The sequence below is a fragment of the Microtus oregoni genome, unplaced genomic scaffold, assembly GCF_018167655.1.
Source record: "Microtus oregoni isolate MIOR12 unplaced genomic scaffold, Mior012 000029F_ref0000214, whole genome shotgun sequence".
Classification (NCBI taxonomy): domain Eukaryota; kingdom Metazoa; phylum Chordata; class Mammalia; order Rodentia; family Cricetidae; genus Microtus; species Microtus oregoni.
In genome coordinates this window covers 19,304,130-19,320,200 of record NW_024543088.1, presented here as the reverse complement: position 1 = coordinate 19,320,200, position 16,071 = coordinate 19,304,130, and the positions used below count along the sequence as shown (strand labels likewise).

General features: G+C 43.1%; 1 protein-coding gene across 4 annotated transcripts in view; it reads right to left on the bottom strand.

Moving 5' to 3' along the window:
• Positions 1–16,071, bottom strand: part of Smpd4 (sphingomyelin phosphodiesterase 4) — a 47,344-nt gene that overhangs the window by 27,672 nt on the left and 3,601 nt on the right. The gene's annotated exons all lie outside the window — the stretch shown is intronic.

Sequence of the window (16,071 nt, the reverse complement as noted above, 5' to 3'; positions counted from 1 at the left end):
GTAGAGAGAACAGTCAGCCTAAAGAATGGGAGAAAATCTTTCCCGGATGTACTTAAGGGCGAAGGATGACGTTAATATCTACAATGCAAAAAGAACTACGACAATTAAGCACCTAAACTCCAAAGAAACAGGGCCGGATAAGTGTCATCCAAAGGACCTCAAGGCCCACATAGGCGTGTGTAGTAAAGGAAGAGAAAGTAGGTGTGAGCTCTGAAACTAGAATGATGATGACAAGGGAAGAGGATGGAGGAACAAGAGGACACACGTGACATGAAAGAGGACTGGAAAGGTACAAGGGGGGGGAGGAGGAGGAGAAGAGTAGGAAGGCGAATCAACAACAACAAAAGCCATTTACAAAATCCTGACACTTTATAAGCTAATTAAAAATTTTAAAAACCTAAAAAAATTTAAAAAGCCATTGTTAGAGCCCTTAAGAAATGCTTCAAGTAGGGAACCTACACAAAATAGATAATTACGTGTAATCGTGAATTCCTGTCATCCAGCAGGCATTTACCAAGATCCAGTATTTGCCAGGCACAGTTCTGGGGTGCTGCTTTCCACCGTACCGTGCCCATGCCTAAGACACTGCGCCGTGCACACTAGGCACTTAGTACAAATCAAACAATCAACTATGAAAAGATTCCTCCCGACCTTACCCCCTGTCCTCCATGCTGGAGCTGCCTGGCTGGGACCTGTGGAACAGCCTGGGCCACCAGAAGCCAGAGGGGTGGAGGGGTGGGCAAGAGAGGTGGTGCATGAGTGTTTTACCTGCCTGTCTGTCTGTGCACCACGTGGACACCACCTGGTGACAAAGAAGGGCAGAGAGAGCATCAGATCCCCTGAGACTGGAGTTACAGACAGTTGTAAACTGCCATGTGGGTGCTGGGAATTGAACCCCTGTCCTTTGGAAGAACAGCCAGTGCTCTTAACTGCCTAGCCATCTCTTCAGTTTCATTCAGCTACCCCCCCCCTCCCGTTTATGAGTGTTTTGTCTGCATGTATATCTGTGTACCATGTGTATGCCTTGCTCTGGCAGAGGCCAGAAGAGGGCTTTGGATCTCCTAAGACTGGAGTTACAGACAACTGCCAGTTGATATGTTCATTTTTTTATTGTTGAGCCATCTCTCTAGTTTCCTTCCTTCCTTCCTTCCTTTCTTTTTTTTTAATTTTATTTATTTATTTATTATGTGTACAATATTCTGTCTTGTGTGTATGGCTGAAGGCCAGAAGAGGGCACCAGACCTCTTTACAGATGGTTGTGAGCCACCATGTGGTTGCCGGGAATTGAACTCAGGACCTTTGGTAGAGCAGGCAATACTCTTAACCACTGAGCCATCTCTCCAGCCCCTTCCTTTCTTTTTTTGACACAGGACCTAGAACTCAGAAGTTCCTGGCCTCTGCCTACTGAGTGCTTGGACTGAAGGCATGCACCACCATGCCCAACTAAGCCTTCCATTTCTAAGCTTTTCTAGCATGCCCCTTAAATGAAGAAGCTTTCCAAATAGCAGATTTGGTGATGGTGTGGGGTGGGGAAACCCCTGACTTTTTTAACTAAAAAATTTTTTTAAAAAAGACACATTTATGGGGGCTGGAGAGATGGCTCAGAGGTTAAGAGCATTGCCTGCTCTTCCAAAGGTCCTGAGTTCAATTCCCAGCAACCACATGGTAGCTCACAACCATCTGTAATGAGGTCTGGTGCCCTCTTCTGGCCTGCAGGCGTACACACAGACAGAATATTGTAAACATAATAAATAAATAAATAAGAAAAAGACACATTTATGTAGTGTGTGTGTGTGTGTGTGCCTGTGGGCCATGCAGTATGAATATGAGGAAGTCAAAGTAACAGACAATTTCTGGAAGTTGGTTCTCTCCTGTCACCATGTGGGGTCTAGGAATCAGAACATGTATATCAGTGCTGTTCTTGCTGCCTATGCTAATAGAGGCGACTGGAGCCTGGACATTCTGTTCATTCATGAGCAAAGGTAGGCAGCACAAGCGATATAGGTTTCTATAGAAACTGTAATTGTAAACAACGCAACAGCAGCCATGCCGAGGGGCTAAGGGAACCGGAGGCGACACCTCCACTTGCCCCTCCACACTCAATGCTTCTCCTCTTCAATCTCTGTGCCCATGGCTCCCATGCTCACTTCTCCACAATCCTCCAGAGCTGCCAGGGCCACCTGTGCCTCGGACATGCCTCACTCTTCATGCATTCTCCCCCATACCAGTACCTTCTTGGCACACCTGAGATGGAGCGTGTGACCCAAGTAAGCTCCAGCCTCTGCTGTGATGCTGATGTTGCTGAATATTCACACAGCCCCCTGCACCTTGTCCAGGTCTCCACTGGGGACAGCCTGGTAGTTACTGCTCACCTGCCTGAGAAGGGACAAAAGCACCCCAACCCACACAAATACACTTGAGTCCAGAAACAGTGACTACTTTCCTTTAAAAAGAAGACACACTTTGTTACCATTCCATGACCCCCTTCTGCCCACACTCTGAGCACACACACCCAAGCACCCAAGCACTGAGCCCTTGTTTGTGACAGTCGCAGTACTGGGACAGTGGGAAGATGGTTCTGGTCAAGGAAAAAGTACAGTACTAGACATGATCTACTCCGTGCTCAAATGGAGCGACAAGAGGACACTATGAAGTGGCGACCAAGGGAAGGCACCTTGAGTTTCAGAATCAAGAAAGTACATGACCAGAGGTGTCAGCAACAGTGAATAGGATTAAATGGAGCAGGAAGCAACAACGAGTTCTCAAAGGGTAAGGTACTACAAATTCCAAGTTTTCCAACTGCTTTGTTACAAGTGCTCAACTCTGCCGATGCACTGCACACACACACACACACACACACACACACACCAACCTATTCAGGACTGTACATGCTTTCCACATAAAAGTGCTCAGCTCTGCTGGTGCACTGCACTTGTGCACACACACACACACACACACACACACACCAACCTATTCAGGATTGTACAGGCTTTCCATGTGTAAGAAGGCACCTGACCCAAAATTCAGAAGAAGATAATCCCAGAGCATATCGTCTTCATTACAGCCAATGTAATGAAGTCAGTATACATAACTGGTGGTGTGGATTTCCTTTAATCCCAGCACTCGTATAGCACGAATAATAAAAACCCAGAGAGAGATATTGGGGCTCAAGCTGAAAGATCAGAGAAGTGAAGTAGGCAGCCACTGGTTCTTACCTCTCCCTCAGACCAACATGAGCGATCCTGCCTCCACGAATCCTCAGGCTGAGAGGGAGACTGAGAGCTGTCTCCTTCCCTCTTATATTCCTCTCTGGTGCTGGGACTAAAGCATGCACCGTCACTGCCCGGCCTTTATGGCTAACTAGTGTAGCTGCTGGGACTAAAGGTGTGAGCCACCACTGCCTGACTGGTGTGGCTGACTAGTGTGGCTGCTTTGTACTCTGATCTTCAGGCAAACTTTATTTATTAAAACAAAAATAATGTACCACCGTATTTCCGCCTTTTGTCTAAAAATAAAAAAGAAGGCTATAACTAGCAGAAGAAAAACTATATATACTAAGTACAATAACTGTTGATATATTTATTACCTGTATGACCTGGGATTTCCCTCTGTATGCTGTGAATGTGTTTTATTACCATTGGTTAATAAAGAAGCTGTTTTGGCCAATGGCTTAGCAAAACAAGACAGGTGGGAAATCTGAACAGAGTTACATATAGAGAAAGTAGGCGGAGTCAAAGAGACACCATGTAGCTGCTGAAGGAGAAAGACACCACTGGAATTTTACCGGTAGGCCACAGCCTCATGGCGATACATAGATTAATAGAAGTGGGCTAATTTAAGATTAAAGAGCTAGCTAGAAATATGCCTGAGTCATTGGCCAAATAGTGTAATTAATATTGTTTCTGTGTGATTATTGAGGTATGGGTAGCCAGGAAACGAAAAAGCAGCCTTTGTTTATACCTGTATATATTGTATATAATCACTGTACTTATTTTTTTACTTTAGACAAAAAGGGGGAATGTAGTGGTATTTCATTTGTATTTTAATAAATAAAGCTTGTCTGAAGATCAGAGAGTAAAACAGCCACCCTGGTCAGCCTTATAGACCAGGCAGTGGTGACACACACCTTTAATCCCAGTAGCCACACCAGTTTGCCATAGAAACTGGGCGGTAGTGCTGCATGCCCTTAATCCTGGCCCCAGAGAGGAATATAGGACAGCAGGAGACAACTCTCAGTCAGTCTCATTTTAAGGATTTTTGGAGGTAGGATTGCCATTGCAGTTTGAGGTAGAGGTAAGAGCAAGTGGCTGGCTACTTTGCTTTTCTGACCTTCAGGTTGAACCACAGTACCTATCTCTGGGATTTTATTAATTATGCTTAATTAACTATATAATATATACAGGCAATAAGTACATCAATGTCTAGTCCATTTGTATTTGACAAATTAAAAAAAATACCCCATAGCTATGCTATCTTGAGGAGTCCAAAAGGCTGTACCTAATTCACTTTCTATTATAATTTGCATTATAAAATTATCTTTTAATGTCTCTCAACTTTAGACCTCTTTAGCAAGTTTCTTTTATGAGCCTGGTAACCAAGGAAAACTATAACTATCTAGTCTTTAACTACCTCAGAGATCAGAGAAGGAAATAATATTAACTTAGTAAGCAGGAAGTACAAGCAAGCAACTTCCAAAAAACATGAGAAATGACAGAAACAGCTGGCTGCCTGGATGATCACCCAGATTTCCACTGCAACATTGGGGCATCCATCTTTGGCCTACAGGCCTAGAATATTTGACAGACTTTTCTGTGAAGCAGGATATTCTGGAGGGCTGTCCTGCTTTATCTTGACAATATTTGACAGTCACTTTCTTGTGAATCCTGCTTGTCCAATTAGAACAGCATACTTGAGGCAAGGGCATTTTCTTGCCCAGTGGCTTACTTTTGCCACAAAGAAAGTAAACTCCATGTAGAGTTTGTTCGATGCCCATTATCTTCTCTGAAGTAGGCTGGTGCTGTCAGCAGCAGACATGTCTCACTGTCATAAAAAAAAAAACACATATGTGCCAGGTGGTGATGGCACACGTCTTTAATCCCAGCACTCGGGAGGCAGAGGCAGATGGATCTCTGTGAGTTCGAGGCCAACCTGGTCTACAAGAGCTAGTTCCAGGACAGGCTCTAAAAATACAGCAAAACCCTGTCTCGAAAAACCAAAAAAAAAAAAAAAAAGATTTAACTCAGAGACCTTTTCCACATAAGATTTAATTTTTTACTCTGTTTATGTGATAAGAAGTTCTAGTCTAAGATAATATCTTCCCTCTGTATTAAAATTCCTATAGGGGAATATTTGAAGGGTAATATGACCAGAATGCAGTTAAGATTCAGGTCCACATGATTCACATGTGCCTTCTGTAATTTCTCTTCAATCAAAGTCAATTCTCTCTCAGCTTCAGCTGATAATTTCCTGGGACTAACTAAGTCCTTTTCACCATCTAAGGTTTTGTTTAAATTAATCAGTTAATCAATGCACTGTAGATGGGAAATACCTCCTAGCAATCTTTGAAAATAACTTAAAGTCTGCATTCTATCTGTCCTAATTTGCACCTTTTGAGGTCTAATTTTTTTAAATAAAGAGCTCTCCAGGCATATATTTTGATTATATATTGTTCTTTTTTTAAAGATTTATTTATGTTATGTATATGAGTGCTTTATCTGTATGTACACCTTTAAGACAGAAGATCCACTAGAGATGGTTGTGAGCCACCATGTGGGTTCTGGGAATTGAACTCAGGACCTCTAGAAGAGCAGCCATTGCTCTTAACCACTGAGCTATCTCTCCAGCCCTGAGGTCTAATTTTTTATAAACTTATTTTATAGTCTAAATAATTAGTAAAATCTCCACTTGTATTTTTTCAGGAGCAATTTGTAATCCTCAACAAGGCAAACTTTTCTTTACTTTTTTAAACATTCTTTCTAAAGTATTTGAATCAGGTAGTAAAATGTCATCCATGTAATGGTAAACTATATGTTGAGGAAATTGCTTACGTTTCACGCCCAGTGGCTGTTGTACAAAATATTGGCACAGGGTGGGCCTATCTAACATTCCCTGTGGGAGAATCTTCAATTGATATCTCTTAGTAGGCTGAGAATTATTATTGTAAGTAGACATTATGAAGGCAAATTTTTCTCTGTCCTTTTCTTGTAAAGGTATAGTGGAGAAACAATATTTTAAATCAATAACTGTAAGAGATCATCCTTTAGGCAATAAAAAAGGCAAAGGAATTCCAGACTGTAGAGAATCCATTGGCTGAATCACCTTATTAATAGCTCTTAGATCTGTTACCATTCTCCATTTTCCAGATTTCTTTTTCACAATGAATACAGGAGAATTCTAAGGGCTGGCTGATTTTTCAATATGCTAAGCATTTAGTTGCTTCTGTACCACCTCTTTCTATGGCCTGCAGTTTCTCTGTTGTTAAAGGCCATTGTGCAACCCACACAGTTTTGTCTGTCAACTATTTTAAAGGTAGGGCTGTTGGTACCTTTGGAAGATCAGGGGCTGTTGTGCCCTGTTCATGTACAACCTGAATGGTTGGTGACTGTTCTTTATAATATCTTGTAATATTTTTTACAGAAATATATTAATTTATGGTTTGTTTCTAAGATTGGGAATGTTAATCTGAGTATTCCATTTCTGTAACAAATAATGTCCCCAAAAATTCATTGCCATGTTAGCAACATATAACTTTAATATTTCTCTATGTCCTTCTGGCCCTATACATTTGACCCATCTCATGCTCTATTTTACCTGAGATAAAGTTCCATTCCCTAAAAGCTGCACATTTACCTTCTGAAGAGACCAATTTGGATGCCAAGAGTCTGATAAAATTATTGTTACATCCGCACCTGTGTCTACCAGACCTTCAATGACAACACTATTTTTTTGTATTTGTAATTTGGTCTTTGTTCATTTATAGAGGTTTGCCAAAATACTCACTTTATAGTTTCTTCTGATTTTTTGTTCTATCTTTTATAGCTGTTCTATTATCCAGAACAGCATGTTTTTTTTTTAAATAAAGGCCTTAGGTTCTTTAATTACTGTGAACTAGATTTGACATAGGGGCCTGCAAGAGGTCCCTCAAGGAGTTTCCTGATGGCAAGGATTACCTTGAATGTCTCTTGTTGATCTATATTCATTAGTCCAATGTCTGCCTTTGCCACACCTTCCACATTATCCAGAAAGGAGGGTTGTTCTGTTTGGATTATGCTTAGAAAAAACATTGTTTATAGGAATGCCCTATTTACCATCCCTTTTAAAGTGACTTTATTTGCCACAATTATAACACTTAACATTTTGTTTTTTCCTCCAACCTCTGAAAACCACCTTTCCTAACCATACATCATCATGGTCATGAGATTCAATATTAATTGTATCTTGAATCCATTCCTTCAGAGGTGATGACCTTTCCTTTAATTATTCTTTTGTATTGAGAATTAGCATTTTAAAAAACCAAAGATCCAATTATTATTTGCCTAGCTTCTGAATTTGGTATCATTCTTTTTTTTTTTTTTTTTGGTTTTCGAGACAGGGTTTCTCTGTGGTTTTGGAGCCTGTCCTGGAACTAGCTCTTGTAGACCAGGCTGGTCTCGAACTCACAGAGATCCGCCTGCCTCTGCCTCCCGAGTGCTGGGATTAAAGGCGTGCGCCACCACCGCCCGGCATGAATTTGGTATCATTCTATTCACTGTTGATGTCAATCTTTGTAAGAAATCCGTGAAGGTTTCTTTTGGGCTTTGTATGACTTTAGATTCAATCTTCTTTCCTACTTCTTCAATTCTGTCCCAAGCATTCAAAGTTGCTGTATGGCATAAAGCCAGGATGTGATCATCATATAGGGATGCCTTTCTATAGGAGCATAGTCTCCTTCTCCAAGAATTTGGGAGATTTCCTTACCTCTAGCTTTACTCCATTGTTCAATAGTCTTAGCCTCTTCTCTGAACCAGGTTCTTCATTGTAATTGTGGACCAGGCTGTAAAACACTTTTAACCAAGTCTATCTAGTCTTTAGGGATAATTGTATTACAAACTGACCGTAAGTTTAACATTTCCTTCACAAAAGGTGAATGCATGCCATATGAGACTATTGCTTCCTTGAATCTCCTTAAATATAACATTGGCACAGGAGTCCATTCAGCCCTTATAGAGCCTCTATCATTTGGCAATTCCTGTAAGGTTACTAGATATATTAAGGTTTGTTGTTTGAAAACCTTAGGCTGTTCCTTTCTCACCTTATAATGCAACACTAAAATTGGTTCTCCATTAAATTCCTCTGTCTGGGCCTGTAGCTCGGCACTCATACCAAACACCTTTTTAAGAGATAAACCAAGAATTATCAAAACAACAACAAGGATTATCAAAATGATAATTAACAGTATGTCAATCCTGGTTGACTATTCCTTCATTTAGTTATTCCATTTTTAAATCAAGCATTACATAATCATACAGAGACCTAACTTTCTCTATTGTGTCTTCCACTCTTTAAAGGGGAAAAAAACTCTCCCTTTTCACTAATTCCTCCCTTAAAGAATTCCCAATTTTCTCACCAAGTCTGCCACTGATGATGGTGAATGTGTGAGGCTTATTGCTGCTGCATAGATCGGTAAAAGCCTGACTGGATTTCAAGGCAGCTACCTAGTTTGGCAGCATCCTGAGAAGGGGGTTTAGGGAAAGCCTGACAGAAGAAAAGAAAAAACAACCTAGCCGGCAGGACGGTGACTCTGGCTGCGTGTAGCTCTGGCCTATGCCAGTGACTGTAAAGCCATAAGCAAACAACTTTTTCATAAATTTGTACCCCCAAAATTGGGTAGCAGATGTAGCATAAATAATAAAAACCCAGAGACAAATACTGGGGTTCAAGCTTAAAGATCAGAGAAACAAAGCAGCCAGCCTCTAGCTCTTACCTCTCCCTTAGGCCAAAATGGACAATCCTACCTCTATGAATCCTCAGACTGAGACTGAGACCTGTCTTCTCTAATGCTGGGAATATCTTATAGTCCTCTCTAATGCTGGGATTAAGAAGACGTGCACCACCACTGCCCGGCCTCTATGGCTAACTAGTGTGGTTGCTGGGATTAAAGGTGTGTGCCACCACTGCCTGGCCTGTATGGCTGATTAGTGTGGCTGTTTTGCTCTCTGATCTTCAGGAAAGCTTCATTTATTAAAACACAAATAATATACCACTATATACTCAGGAGGAAGAGGTAGGCAGATCTCCATTAGTTCCAGTCCAGGTCTATAGGGGGAAAAGTCTTTATTAAGAATGTATGGCAAGGCCCTAAAGATAGAATTAGTGACATGTGCCTGTAATCACAGCCTGTGGAAGGCAGACACAGGAGGATCACACAAATTTGAGGCTAGCTTTGTTTGCATAAACTCCAGGCTGCCCGGGGTTTCACAGAAAGACCCTGCCAATCAACTAATAAGTAAAACAAACAACAACAAAACAAAAAGGAAGGAAGAAAATGAAACCCCAAAACAAAAATGGGTAGGTGGCAAAGCCAGTTATGGAGGACACACCTATCATCCTAGGACTCAGAAGGCCGAAGGAAGACACTCAGGAGCTTAAGGTCATTGTCTCCTGATAGCCTCCTGTAAAAAGAGACGTCCGTCCTGAGCACTAGTGTGCTTGCCTCCTGTCTAGACTGAAAAATATGATATAAATTTACAGATTACATATTTGAGAAAAAAGACTAACAGGAGCGATTAAAGGGACTATGGGAGTTTTGGCCCTGAGGTTTCCCTGTCTCTTCTATCCTCTAACTTGTCCTCTTTGTAAGGAATAGAGTGCTGGTTAGATTTCTGTGGGTGGCTTAAAGAGACAGAAAGCAGAACTGCTAGTCTGACCTCAGATAGGCAGGACCATGTCTATTCATGGCGAGCAGGCACGTCCTGTGGATGGGTGAGTGGATGCCACACATCCTGTGGGCTGATGAGAAAATGCCCACAGGAAGGTGACTGCGAGCTTTCTGGGGGCGGAAATGGCGACCGCATGTCTATTAGGTTACCTCCCAGAGTTCCTCCCTTCCAGAGCTGTCTTGCCTGGCCGGGTCGGGGCAGCTGGGAAACAGCGTCAGCAGGAAACTATTAATATTTATCAAGTTTTTCAGGTCACCTGCCTCTATTTGCAGCAAACCCAAACTCTGCGGGTACAGGCTTCCAAGGAGTTGGTCTTCCCAAGTCTAGCCACGGAGAGTCTCAGGTTAGACATTGGTAAAGGTAGTACTTCTGTCTGCTTGATGCTGAGAAGTCATGGATTCTGACTGCCACTCACTTGTGACCTTATGACATTTAAAGATATCAGATGGCAACCCTCGTAATTAAGTGTTCCATCTTGTATAGCACTTGTGTGTGTGTTTATATGTGTTTCTGTCTCTTGTCAATCCCTGTTCCCAACAGATGATAAGTCTCATTTGAACAGATCAATTCCAGTTACAGGACAGTGGCTTTGGGTCCAACCAGTTGTCACTGACTCAACAGCAAGGCCTCCCAGTGTAAGCCGATGGTTAGGCTTTAGAAAGGAACAATATTGTTTGTATATACTAATGTTTATCTCCCGAGATAAAGATGTCTGTGGTAAATGGGACGCTTGTCATGGAGCGGTTAGAGGGGACTCTGTCTCAGTAGCAACTCCAGCATCACAGCTGGATTCCTTAGCTGTTTTGCCAGATATCGTAAACATCTATTTGATGATGCTTTTCTGTATCTGTTCCTTCTCTGTATTTGCCACACACTCACCCAAAGCCAAGGGCTCAGCTATGGGAGCAGCTCCCTGTACCATATAAGGACCACACACACTCATCCAAAGCCAAGGGCTCAGCTATGGGAACGGCTCAAGGTGGACTTTGACGGTTTGTCATGGGATTTTTTTTTTTTTTTGATTTTTCGAGACAGGGTTTCTCCGTAGTTTTTAGTTCCTGTCCTGGAACTAGCTCTTGTAGACCACGCTGGCCTCGAACTCACAGATATCCGCCTGCTTCTGCCTCCCGAGTGCTGGGATTAAAGGCATGCGCCACCACCGCCCGGCCCATGGGAATTTTTTTAAGAGACTATTTATTTTATGTCTATGAGTGCTTTATATGCATGCATGCCTGCTTCCCAGAAGAGGGCAGCAGACCCCACAATAGATGGTTGAAAGCCATAATGTGGAGACTGGGAACTGAACTCAGGACCTCTGGAAGAACAGCCAGTAACCGCCGAGCCTTCTCTCCAGCCCCATCATGGATATCTCCTGAGGAAGGGTAGACATCACTTATCCCCCAAGAGGAGAAACTCCTCACAACAGACAGTGAATTTATTTGCTGTTGGTATTATGCCTCATGGTATTAAGATTGAAGCCCAGTGAATAAAGCCAAACATTAAAAGGATTTAAAAGTGGAAATAGTTTAGTAAACAAGGATCTGCGTGTGAAGATTAAGGCAGCTAGATGTTTCCAGAATGGCAAAGAAAACTAGAACGCTTATGCAAGTTATGAAGGTCTGGGTTTGTTTGGGCGTGTAAAAGATGAGACTTTAAGATGTTATACACGGCCAGGTGGTGGTTAAAACTTCCATCCACCCCCGAAATACAAAGAAAGAAAACAGAAAGGTCAGAGGAGATGCTTCTCTCAAACCCAAGGGATTCTTGAGGACACCTCTCCAACTGCCCTTACAGCAAAAACAAATGACTAATTATGGCCACTTACATGGTCTGAAATATCCGGCAAGAAATTATAACCAAGCCTAAAATGATTGATTTTAAAAAAAATTATTTATTATGTATACGGAGCTCTACCTGCAGGCCAGAAGAGGGCGCCAGATCTCATTACAGATGGTTGTGAGCCACCATGTGGGTGCTGGGAACTGAACTCAGGACCACTGGAAGAGCACCCAGTACTCTTAACCTATGAGCCATCTCTCTAGTCCCAATGACTGATTTTTTTTTAACCATCCAAGGGCTCATACTCCACAGACGATAGATGTAAATCCACAAGGGATGTTATTTAGACAGCTATTTCTCGTTAATAATTTCTAGTTTGTGGCAAGGTTTCACTGCGTAGCCCTGGCTGGCCTGGAACTTGCTAAGTAGACCAGACTGACCTGAACCTCACAAATAACCGCCTGCCTCTGCCTCCCCAGTGCTGGGATTAGAGGCATGTGCCACCAAGCCTGGCTGATCTTATTGAAAAGAGAATAATGCTCAGACATAGGATTTCAGACTTCATCTCACTTCAGGAGCTATCCACGGTAAAGGATGGTTCGTATTAAAACCTTAGCCAGGAGATTTGGACACACCCTGTATGCTGACTTCTCCTGCCCAGGACTTGAGAAACAACACTCTTGCCTTCCCTTCTCCCTCACGTCTCTTTCCAGATAGAGCCAATGCCTTCCTTTCTTCCCTACATCTAACAGATGGGGTCTTGTTAACAGCCTCTCTGGAGGGGCACCCAAAACTGCCACATCCAACACCCTAGACCCCGATGGTTCATAGCCCCAATTCCACAATGCTAGTTAGGGTTACCTCTTCAGAGGGAGGGGGATACTATGAGCAGAAGGTAGAAACCGGCTAGGCAGTTTAAGTTACAAAAAGCCCAAAGAAAAGCAATCAGTTTCCTTCATGGCTAAAAGTAAAAATATGTCCTTGGCCCTTGGCAGCCTCATCCCTGCCAGTGACCTGACACCCTTCATAGCAGATTATAGCAAAGTATCAGCAAGGGACCGTCGAGACAAAACTCTGATCAAGAAAATAGAACTTCTGGCCTGGGTGTTAAATTCATCTTCCACTTGGACCAGGTCGGCTAATCAGTCAAGGGACAATCTCTGGGAAGGCAGCTTACCTTAAACTAGTGTTCCACTTATAACAATAATTTACTCTTTCTAGAGACCTCAAAAAACCAACAACATATGCTGGCAAATTTTGCAAAAAGAGATATAATAAAGAAGCAGAAATTGCGAGAAACTATAAATAATAAATAAAAGGTAGTTAGCCCAGCGAGGACTCATTTGCTGATGCTCTCATTCTTTGTGTTGATCAGCCAGTCTCAGCAGATGGTGATGTTGCGTTCCCACCAATGGGCTGGGAACCAGTCATCAGTTATGCCAGAAATACAGAGGGGAGCCATGTTGGCCACCAGCACTTGCGAGCCTGAGTTGAGTTCTAGCCCACCCTTTATACAAAAAGAATTGCCTTGTTGAGCTAATTCTGCTTTGTGTGCGCTTTGCTTTGTGGGACACTGAGACTACTCTGTCAATGTCACAACACCCCTTTCTATATCAGACCAAGGAGAGAACAGCGGACTCTTTATTTTCATTTACTTTTACCTCTTGTTTTGTGTTATTTCAATTTTGAGACATTACTTTACATGATGTACTTACTGGTTTCTAGAAAGGACTTAGGAAATTTTCTAGGCATGTGGCTCCAATATATTAGAAATAAGTTCAGAATTGCAATGAAAAAGACCCCCGCTCCAATTAAAGAAGCTGAACATGGCTAAACTTTACATGAGATCAAGAGAGAAAGCTGCTCATAAAGAGGGGCAGAAGAACACCGGGGCAGGAAGTGTACCTGAGGTGTGGGAAGGCCTTCTGTCTGTGTGTTGCTTTTATTGGCTAATGAATAAAGAAGCTTCCTTGGCCTGTGATAGGGCAGAGTAGAGCTGGTGGGTGGGGAAAACTAAACCGAATGTGGGGAGAAAGAAGACAGAGTCTCAAGAGGCCATGTAGCCCCGCTGGAGCAGATGCAGGGACAGAACTTTGCCTGGTAATCCACAGTCACATGGCGATACACAGATTAATGGAGATGGGTTAGTTTAGGATATAAGAGTTAGCTAGAAATATGTATAAGCTGTTGGCCAAGCAGTGGTTTAATTAATACAGTTTTGTGTGATTATTTTGGATCTGGGCATCCAGGAACGAGCAAGCAGCCTCCACCAACATATTTGGTTTTTATTCTGTCATGGTGACTGTTCCTTGCCCAGGACTGGGCTCTGCCTAACAGTCTTAGGTGATTGGTTGGCAGGAAGAAGATGAACCAGTAAGGCAGCAGCCTCAGGCTAACAAGTTCTGTGACCGCCCAAGCTTGGTGTAAACAAAAGTGGAGCCATCGCAACATTTGCATAAAGGTTTTATAAGGGGGAGATAAAGACTTGACTCCTCTACAGAAACAAGAGTTTTACAGTGTCTAACAGAAAAGACTGGCATTTGATGTTTCTCTCTACAGTAAGCAGATGGCACAGGGGCTGTTCATGAAGGCGGTCTGTCAATCATTCCAAAGGTCAGTCTCAACCGCTCTGGTCAGCCTTAACGCTTAGATTCCATTTTCTCCCTCATTGCTTCTCTGTGTAGCAGAGGGTAACGTGCACCAGGTCTACCAGTGGGAGGGACCTTCAATCTGCCGTTCCTCATGAGTTGCCTGAGTTGCCAGATGTATTGCATCCGGGGTAAAGGTTAACTTAGAATAAATACATGGTTAACAGTGTGGTGTTCCAGACTGATTATACTGTGTGCACTGCTTTTTGTACTGTGGACAGATGTCTGTGTGCACTGCTTTCTGTACTGTGGACACGTCTGTGTGCACGGCTTTCTGTACTGTGGACACACGTCTGTGTGCACTGCTTTCTGTACTGTGGACACGTGTCTGTGTGCACTGCTCTCTGTACTGTGGACACACGTCTGTGTGCACTGCTCTCTGTACTGTGGACACGTGTCTGTGTGCACTGCTCTCTGTACTGTGGACACGTGTCTGTGTGCACTGCTCTCTGTACTGTGGACACGTGTCTGTGTGCACTGCTCTCTGTACTGTGGACACGTGTCTGTGTGCACTGCTTTCTGTACTGTGGACACGTGTCTGTGTGCACTGCTCTCTTACTGTGGACACGTGTCTGTGTGCACTGCTTTCTGTACTGTGGACACGTGTCTGTGTGCACTGCTTTCTGTACTGTGGACACGTGTCTGTGTGCACTGCTCTCTGTACTGTGGACACGTGTCTGTGTGCACTGCTCTCTGTACTGTGGACACACGTCTGTGTGCACTGCTCTCTGTACTGTGGACACGTGTCTGTGTGCACTGCTTTCTGTACTGTGGACACACGTCTGTGTGCACTGCTTTCTGTACTGTGGACACGTGTCTGTGTGCACTGCTTTCTGTACTGTGGACACACGTCTGTGTGCACTGCTTTCTGTACTGTGGACACGTGTCTGTGTGCACTGCTTTCTGTACTGTGGACACATGTCTGTGTGCACTGCTCTCTGTACCCTGGAGCACACACGTCTGTGTGCATTGCTTTCTGTGCTGTGCTCTTGCACCCGAGACTTTAAAGATGCTCCTATCTGTTCCTCCTGTCCCTCATCATCTGGACATTTTTGTCTTTTCCTCTTTCCAGCAAGCTCTTATTAAGCACCCTCTCTCTGCAGCATCCTCGTCACTATAGTAGGTTTTGGAGATAGAGTTGATAAGTCTATTGGGATGTCCGAGGCAGGACTTCAGTCCTTACATTCTAGTTCCTGTTTCACTGGCCATGGATACACGTTATATGTCCTAAAGAGGTTGCTGAAGTGGTAGAATCTGTTGGTTCGCTTGCTTGCTTTTTGAAACAGAGTCTCGCTATGTAGATCAGGAGAATCTCAGCTCACAGAGAACCTCCTTCCTCTGCCCCTTCCACACTGGTTTTAAAGACATGCGCCGTCGCACCCAGTTATGGGATCCTTTTTAAGATCCAATAATCAAGTTTCAAGCTGGCCATGGTGATATCAACGCATAATCCTAGCCACTGGGAGGTGGGGGACAAGAGAATTGAGAGTTCAAGACCTTGCTGAGTTATATTAAAAAGTTCAAGACCAGTCAGAGATACACGAGATCCTATTTGGGGGAAGGAAAAAAAAAACACACCAAAAACAGAAAACAGGATTTCTCTCGAGATATCCTGAGGAAGCAAGACGCTCCTTGCTAATGAGGCATGTAAGATTGAGATAACCAAGAAAAACTCCCCAGAGAACTGACATCTTTGAACAAAGGGACACTGTGTTAGATTCCAAGGG